The 7,226-nt window shown below is 42.1% G+C and overlaps 1 long non-coding RNA gene across 1 annotated transcript; it reads left to right on the forward strand.

Annotated features, from left to right (window-relative positions):
- The first annotated feature begins 5,216 nt into the window (after positions 1-5,216).
- On the forward strand, positions 5,217-6,042 carry LOC115768665. The gene is made up of 3 exons (XR_004018586.1): positions 5,217-5,268; positions 5,820-5,879; positions 5,982-6,042. It is a non-coding gene; the product is annotated as an uncharacterized LOC115768665 (long non-coding RNA).
- Positions 6,043-7,226: the final 1,184 nt, after the last annotated feature.

Raw genomic sequence — 7,226 nt, forward strand, 5'->3', positions numbered from 1 at the left:
CATAGTATAGCGTCGCTGATCGCTATACTGTGCTCCTTTTTGACAGTGTCCATCAGCCTCGTTCCTAACACGGCTGCTTGCAATTCCAGTCGTGGAATTGACATCGTCTTCATTGGGGCACACTTCGTCTTGGCACATACGAAGCATACTCGCACGTCGTTGTTGTCGTAGGTGACCCTCACGGCTGCGAATGCTGACTAGCTAGCATCGACAAAATCGTGCAGCTGTATTTCCCGCACAGGTGTTGGGCCGAAGTAATGGCACGAGCTCCGACGTTGCTCCACGTTGTTCATATTCTAAAGCCATTTGCTAAAGGCCCGGGCGATCTCATCTGGTAAGGGTTCATCCCATTGCACATTTCGTCGCCAGATCTCACGCATTAGTAACTTTCCAGTTATCATGAGGCAGCTAAGAAATCCCAGAGGATCGGATATTGACATGATCAAGCTAAAGAATTCCTTCTTCGTAGGAATTCGCTCCAAATTTAACACACATCGGGGTACTTTGTGGTATTTCATGTTGAATTTGAAATCGTCCGTGGCTGGTTGCCAACACATGCCTAGAATCTTTTCTTCAGCTTCGCCCCATCCGATGCTACTAGCAGCCCCATGTTGGCCCAGCGCGTCAGCTACAATTGTCGAACTGGAAGTAAACTGGCACAATTCAAATCCAGCATTTGCATGTAGTTCTCTAATTCTTGTTGATATGGTGATGGCTTCGCCGTCACTATCAAAACTATCCACATAGTCGTGCACATAGTGGCATTCAAGAATATCTTTAACCGCCCTAGGGTCTGACTCCTGAAACTGCAGAGCATTCAAGATCTTCACATAGTGTGCGGCGCTTGGTAAACATGCTGCTCCAAACGTCATTACCCTCATCTCATAAACATCAGGCTCCCGGCGATCATCGCCGTTTCGCCACAGAAATCGCTGGGCGCATCTATCCTGCGGTCGAATCAACACTTGATGGAACATCTCTCGGATGTCTCCACAAACGCCAACGGCACCTTCCCGAAAATGGAAGAGAACAGCCGGCAGCGACTTATAGCGCTGCGGCCCCTTGGATAATGCCGAATTCAATGAAATATCAGCAACTTTCGCTACCGCGTCGAACACCAGTCGTATCTTCCCGGGTTTATTTGGATTTTAAACTCCAAAGTGCGGAAGATACCAAAGTTTGTCGCTGTTGGCTAAAGCGACCTCATACTGCTTCAATCGTCGAGCATATCCTTTATGAACATAATCGTCCATAATTTTCATGTAGGCTTGTTTTAACTGATCGTTACGCTTCATCTTTCTCTCAATGTTAACCTTTTGTATGCCATATCATAGCTTCGTGGCAACTAACATTATCACGGTTCCATAATAAACCCGTCTGGTAACGTTCTCCAATTTTCACCATGGTGTCTTTGAGTATCCTCTGTGCTCGTGCATCGTCGCTGGTTGCGACTAGTGGCGTAAGCTTCACACTGAAGTTTTCCATATCACCATCTTTTGGATTGCATCTTCCTGCGATACTGCTAGGAGGCATGACTTTGATGACGTTGCCGTCGGTTGATCTCTTACCGGCCCAAAAACCACCCATCCAAGTTCGGTGGCTGCGGCATATGGTCCCTGTGGTGCAAATTTTCTTGTTTGCATTGGCAGTCCAAGATGCGCATGGTCAAGTCCAATCAGAACTTTTGGTACCGCCCCGCGATGCGGTTTCATTGGAAGACGTGCACCGTTGCCCCACATTTGGACGTCACGTTGATGCAGGCTTTGCATTGGTAAGCTGAGGTTGGACCCGGCGTACACATTTCGCAACACATGCCGTTTGCACTTGTCCGCTCCACTAACTTCCTTGCTTACCACTGTGGTCAGCTCTCTGGTTGCTCTTCCACCAAACCACTGTATATTTAGTTGCCTGCGTTCCCCTTTGATATCTAGATTGCGCCGTAGCTCGTCGTCGATCATCGTTACAGACGAGCCTCCGTCGAGGAGCGCGTACGTATCGATCCGCTTATTGGCCACGTGCAATGTCACTGGCAATATGCGGAATAGTAGGCGGTTTCCATCCGAATCGACACAACTTAAGTTCCTTTGTTGCGACGATTGAGCATCCGCTGGCTGCGGTGCCCTTGTGTGAGGATCCGATGGCTGCAGCATCCATCCAGTATTCATCACTCTATCACCTGCTGGCTGCGGTGCATTGTGACTCATGGCATCATGATAATGTAAGAGTCGATGATGTCTCTTCCGGCTTCCATTAACTTGGCATTCGTTGGCCCTACTGCAGTCTCTTGCCATGTGGCCAGCTCGTAAACACGAAAAACAAAGCCGGTGCCTTTTTACGACTGTCCACCTTTTTAGCAGAGAGGCTAAGTTAAACTCGTTGCAGTCCCCGACTGAGTGTTGTCCATTACAGATTGGACACTGTTTGGTGCGACCTCGGTGACGCCCTTCATTATTCTGGTCAATGCTGGCATGCAGCACTCTACGCCTTTGCTTCTTACTATCGACGTCCACAATCGTACATACCACATTGGCCTAGTCCGTTAACCACACGCTAAAATGTGCGACTGTCGGGAAAGGCCTAATCGTAGCTGCATGTCTGGCCCATTCCACCCTCTTGCTTGGTGGTAGTTTAGCGACCAAATCCTCCATCAGTGTAGGATTCGCTAAATGCTGTTCCCCGTTAGCCAATTTTAGAAAGGCGGCAAGGTTACTCACGCGTGTAGCATATGGCACGATTCTAGCTATGCTGTGCTCCTGAATTGGCTGCACCGCTCCAATACTAATTAGCTGGCTGTCTATTAGCTGTTCTGGGCGGCCGTATCTAAAATGTAATTGTTCCATTACGTTGTTCACATTCGTGGGATGTATGAGCAACGACTTCACAGTGTCACGTGCTTCGCCTTTGAGTGCTTTCAACAATCGCTGGTTATTCTCCAGATTTGTACAGTTGTACGCCAAAGTTGTTTCCATAAACGCGCAGAAGAATATAGGCCAATCCTCAGGTTGGCCTCCAAACTCGGGTAGATCTGTTAATTTGCGTGTTAGGCATACATCGTTTCTGGGAGTCGTCCATGCGAGGTTCCCAGTTGCCGGCGTTGGCTCCAAAATTATCGCTTGTTGGTTCTCCTGTGCCGGAGTGTAGCTGAGCTTTGGCTGTGCAATGCCTGCAAAGCAATAAGGCGTCGAGCGGCTTGACGTTGTAGAGCAGTTATCCATAACTGTAGCCCGTTCTACCATTTGCAACTGTGTTCCCAAATTTCCACTCAATGACGTAGGCAGTGCCTCACTCAAAGATGGAGATCTGCTCAAAATGGTAGTTCCACTCGACGATGGCTCTCCGCTCAAAGCTCCGATCAAAGATGGCGCAGGTTAGCTGTACCACTTACGCCAGAACTACTCAACTAAACAGGATCAGTAACTGTACTCACATGTGCTTGACCAGTTTTTGACCTCTGCAACTATTGCTCTAGCACAGCGACTCTCTTTATCAAATCCAAGACTTGCGTACTTGAGAGTTGCGTGCTTGGGCTTAACGCTCCTGTCAATGTGCTGGCTCGTGCACTCACTCCCGTGGCCACAGTGCCGGCAGGTTGTACACTTGTGCCCACATCCACGGTGCTTGGGCTTTGTGGTGCGCTAACAGCGGGAACTTGCATTTGTGATACAGTGCTTACCATTCTACTTGTCCGCTTTGTCTGCGTCCCACTCGCCGTGGTAGCTATCTCCTGGCCCTCGTTTAAGCGTGGGCTTTTCCTAGGTGACCGTTGTGTCATCCTACTCAGCTCGGAGATGGTTTCTGCTATATTTTACGCTGGCTGCGTACCAATGGTGACTCTATAACTGGGTGGAGGCCCTGCCTGTGCTATGTCTATGTACACACACTGTAACACCAAAGGTACAGCACGTCTTGTCTTCAGCGCAAGTCGCCCTTGCAGTTTCTTACAATAAGAACTGCAAATAAAAGATCATGTGGAGTTACAATTTGAACACTGCAAAGTTTACGCCTGGCCTCCGGCCATGTTACTCCGATGTTACTAGAGACAGCGTAATGCAAAACGTGCTAGTGCAAGTGTTTTATTCTAAACGGATTACATAGGTTAGAACTTAGATATATATTTTTCCTCAGAACCTTACCGCAGTGTTTCCTCCTTCGGCCTTCGAACTCACGACAATAATCAGCTTAACATTTAAGTAATGGCGGCAACAAGCCAAACACAGTGTGCCCGTACATTCGGAGAGTAAAAATACATACTTTCAGAATAAACTTAATACTATACAATCGATAACTTAATTCGTCCCGCAACATTTGTGTATGGAAAAGAAATGCAGTAATATATAAAATATGTATCTTTGGTAAAATAGACTGCTGCTAAATAAGGCAACAGTGAATTTATGTATTAGTACTCAGTATAATAATATAACAAAAAGGTGGCAATATTTCAACGTTTATTATTTAATTTCTCCGATAATGGCCCCAAATGCACGGTAGTTTAACACAAAGATTGCGAATTATCAATCATTTTCCTTATTACATCAAGAAAATCGTCCAGCCAGTTTTTAAGAAATTTGTATTTTCCTTATACCCAAGTTATGCAAAAAAAAAACTAGCTGGCAACATTACATACTTAACATATTTATATTAGGGGTTGGCAACTTATGACGTCCAGCGAGTTTTTAAGAAATTCACATTTTTCTTATTATACTCCTTGTTAATGCAAAAAAAACTAGTTGGCAATATTTACATACATACTTAACATTTTTATTCATCAATATGGCTGCGATATTTCAACCTTTATTATTCAATTTTTCCGATAATGACCCCAAATGCACGGTAGTTTAACACATAGATCGCGATTTATCAATCATTTTGCTTTTTACATCAAGAAAATCGTCCAGCCAGTTTTTAAGAAATTCGTATTTTCCTTATACCCCATGTTATGCAAAAAAACTAGCTGGCAACATTACATACTTATCATATTTATGTTAGGGGCTGCCAACTTATGATGTATGCTAACATAAAAATGCCAACTTGTGAAACAAGTAATGTACAAATGACAATGAATATTATATATCATGTAATTTTTAATTAATAAATATTGTATATATTTGTTGAAACATTCTAAATTTTTTATTTGTAAAAAAAACTGGCTGATCTATTTGTTTAGAATAAATGCGTAAAGCTTCCTTAAACATGTATCTTCAAGTTGGTATACCGTGCATTGAGGGCGATTATCCCTGAGATATGAGATATTAGCGTTCAAGTGCAAGGGTAATTTTTTACGGTCAATTTTTATGGGGCTAGCAACGAGGTTGTTGCACTGTTGTACAAATATCTTAAAAACGGGCTGATCAATTTTTATAATTTTTTCAAGATTGGCTTCACCTAAGTGAAACTATAGACTTTAATCATGTACATGTGGTTTTCGGGGCCATTATCCCCAAATTAAGATATTTAAGGAATGGTGGAAACCCAACTTTTCAACCTCTTGGTTTACCCATATTATAAATTAAAATGAAAAAAAAAAAAAACACAAATGATTGTAGATAGTAAATAATTTATTTTTTTGCAATTCTGCATTTAAATTTTTTTGGTTTCGCGCTTAAAAATATAAATAAATGTATTTTAGAGTAACCGATACTTTTCCGATAACAAGTACCAAAAGTCGACGCTAAGTCACCGCCGCTAATTTGACGCACATCTCTCCTCATCAATTTAAACTTTGCCGGACATTCTTTTCCTTCAATATATTCGTAAAATTGGTTGCGTTTTCTTAAAATTTTAACAAATAATCTCATTGCTTATTTTATTTATTTTCACAGAATATCTCTAAGCTTCTATACATGATTTCCTGTAAGTTGACATTTCCTGCACTTAAACAGGTGCGTATAATTGTATTGTATAATATAATATAATTGTATATATGTAAATAATATTGTTATGGACCATGGCTAATAATTTATAAAATTTAAATTTTTTTACAGAATATCTCTACTCTTCATAACTTAAGGCAGACCGACATTTCTTCCAACTTCACTTCAATAGGTGCGTATAAGCTTTGCACCCTCTTATAATTATAATAATTGATATTAATTTTTAAATTCAAATTGTGTTTACACAACACATTTTTTTTACAATATTTATACGGAACAGACGACGAAAAGACGTTAAAGTTATTGCCAGTAAACAAAAGAAAACAAGAGGTTCAAGTCGGGAGCTCCCGACTAGGGTATACCCTGAACCCTCTTATTCCAACAAATAAATTTAAAAAAAAAGAAGTTCCTTAGGCAGAGTTCGAACTCGCAACTGAGCGAATTACTTGCTGTCGACTCTACTTAACAGCCACACCAGCAAAAAAAAAAAAACTTCCCGGTAGGACACGAACTCGCGACAGACCGCACCACATGCTATGCCTCTACTCAGCAGCCGCATCAATAATTAAGTACTTATGAGACAAAAACGAACCAAAATACTAGCACAGAAAAAAGAAATTACCATGCTGCAGAATGCGAAAGAATGCGAAGCAGACGGGCATGAATGGGTGTGTGTACATGTATACATAAATTCTTGAAGTATTCGCTAGTTGTGACATCCAATTGCGCAGTTACATATAACTTTGGTTTTTTCTTAACCGATCTTAATGAAATTTTCTACAAAAGTCAATTCCATTTAAGTTGGGTTATCCACTTGATTTTTAGCTCTGCGGTGATAGCGGGGAGGTGGCGTATAAAATAAAAGATACTTGACATATATATAATTTTATAGAAGCAACATATCATGTTTGGTGACTCTAGCTCTTATTTTTTACCCAATTTGCTCGAAAAACAAGATGTCGATATCGATTTTTATCAAGGGAGTGACTTATCGATTATCGGAAACAAACTCGATCTGCGCAGGCACAAGGAGGACCTATATCCAAAATGTCTCTAGCTCTTATAGTTTCTGAGATCCTTGAATTCATACATACGGGCAGACGGAGAGACGGACGGACGGACAGACAGACAGACGGGCATGGCTAGATTGATTCGGCTATTGATGCTGATCAACAGTATATATACTTTGTGGGGTCGGAGATGCTTCCTTCTGCCTGTTACCTACATTTGCATTTTGCACAAATACAATATACCCTTTTTACCCATTTTTAATGGGTTCAGGGTATAAAAAAAGAGGGGAGCGAGTAAACGTTGTAACAAATGCGTGCATACATAGCTCTCTGGGTGGATGCGGTA

Source organism: Drosophila novamexicana, unplaced genomic scaffold (assembly GCF_003285875.2).
Source record: "Drosophila novamexicana strain 15010-1031.04,08,12 unplaced genomic scaffold, DnovRS2.1 tig00001911-arrow-arrow-pilon, whole genome shotgun sequence".
NCBI classification, from domain to species: domain Eukaryota; kingdom Metazoa; phylum Arthropoda; class Insecta; order Diptera; family Drosophilidae; genus Drosophila; species Drosophila novamexicana.